This window comes from Perkinsus marinus, assembly GCF_000006405.1.
Source record: "Perkinsus marinus ATCC 50983 genomic scaffold scf_1104296939224, whole genome shotgun sequence".
Classification (NCBI taxonomy): Eukaryota; Perkinsozoa; order Perkinsida; family Perkinsidae; genus Perkinsus; species Perkinsus marinus.
Window position 1 is genome coordinate 1 of NW_003213247.1, and position 1,890 is coordinate 1,890.

General features: G+C 46.6%; 1 non-coding gene across 1 annotated transcript; it reads left to right on the plus strand.

The window, feature by feature from the left end:
- Nucleotides 1-1,197: 1,197 nt before the first annotated feature.
- Nucleotides 1,198-1,270, plus strand: Pmar_PMAR003042. Its single transcript has one exon. It is a non-coding gene; the product is annotated as a tRNA-Thr (tRNA).
- Nucleotides 1,271-1,890: the final 620 nt, after the last annotated feature.

Consider the following 1,890-nt stretch of genomic DNA (forward strand, 5'->3'; position numbering starts at 1 on the left):
AAGTTGGCGACTGGCCACAGTTCGAGGCTGAACGGTTAGGTAAACGTCCCCGAGTCGACATGGCTGCCTTGATACGAGCCAGTGGTGCTGAAGGTGTGTGGGAGCGACGAGCAGAAGATGAGATAAGAAGTGCATTCAAGAAGCACGATAGTGTTGCTGCCAGTTGACAATAGAGCAATCATGTTGAGTTGGTCAAGGTATGATGGTGTCGCATCAGGCATCGTGACGCAAAAGTATTCTCGCGCTTGGGGTAGTGACCTCCCTCGCTATGTGGTACGTTGACAAACTTGGTACTTACATATTTGGCTCTATCAAATTTAGGTCGTAATTGTCAATCGTGATTATTGTGATATATTCTGGTAGTGACCAACTTGGGTTATCATATCAATCTAGGGTGTAATGAATTGAGACAGGGACAAGCCTGGGGTCGCGGTGTCAATCTTGAGTGTAGCATTATTGATTCGCGACATACTCGAATGCTTTGAGTCACATGTGCTTGTATGTATGTATGTGTGTGTGCGTGCGTGAGTGGATCTGTTGCCAGGCATCACGGGTCTAGTGGCCTATCGCCCTTGACCATACAATCGCCGACTCCGGTGATTGCGAGAACCTCAACGACAGCTCCCTAGGAAAGCAACGAATAAGAAAGGGAAAACTCTGTTCAACAATGTGGGATAAACAGTAGAGTAGAGTAAAACCTGAGACGGCTAAATGATGCTGCGACAAAGCTTAGCTATACTCATGAATCACGATGCTCCCACTGATCCCCAGATGCTAACTGCATCGACTCTTTGTCGGTATATAAATCAGCTCGGATAAGGAGTGGTGGTCTCCGAAGAGGGAATAACAGCAGGAAAGTTAATAGGATGATCTTAAAAAAAGACCGGGCACTATCGAACTACTACATTGGTCCTATTTTGACTGACACTAGAAAGACGATGGCACTTGAGACAAGGGGGGGGGCGGCTAACGCCGTCGAGCCATCCTCGGTGATCACACTCGTCGAGTGGATGTGTGAGTTATGGCATTCCGGCCCCAGTTTCGCTCTGACCAACAGTGGCCAGTGACCCCTACACCACGATCAGGTACTGGGACCAGTGGGGGTGCTTGTATGGCTATTGTTCTTACCTGCTTGTTTGTGAAATTTGCCATAAAGAACTATGCATTAATGAATGTTCAATCTTACGGAATTAAGAAGCCTTCTTAGCTTAGTTGGTAGAGCACCCGCTTAGTAAGCGGGAGGTCGTCGGTTCAACTCCGGCAGAAGGCTTGTTACGACAACATTTGCGAAATTGTGCTACAGATCAACTCGCTTACTGTAAAATGACAACACAATCACCAAGTGGTATAAAGAGCGTTATCACTAGGTCGAATCGATGTTTAACAGACTTCAGCGACAGACACAAATCGATGCACGTATAATACCATGAAGAGATACAGATTCTTAGGAGAAGGGTTGGCAGACCCACGCAGCTCAATTTATAGCGATGCAACATGAGCATTAGGATAAAACATCACCGAGAGGGTCTTCAACTCACTCGCACTCTATAATATCATTAAGGCAGACGGAGAATAGGCCTCGACTGCACTGACGATTATAATGATAATGACAGTTCATATTTATAATGGTATAACATGAGCGGGATATCAGATCTCGATTGAGTGGTCTATAAACCGCTTCGTATCTTCACCACTTGTCTTCCTTAGATAATCTTACATTCTCTTAAAATTCACACGGGACTGTTTCCTCCTATTCAGTAGAGCCTCGCCCAGCCTTCTTATTTGATCCTGCATCTCCACGCTCTGCCTCATCAATACAGCAACTTGCGCCTGCAATTCGCACTGACTCGACGACGAGTCGCCACCAGCGGCCGTGCTAGCCTCGTCGTT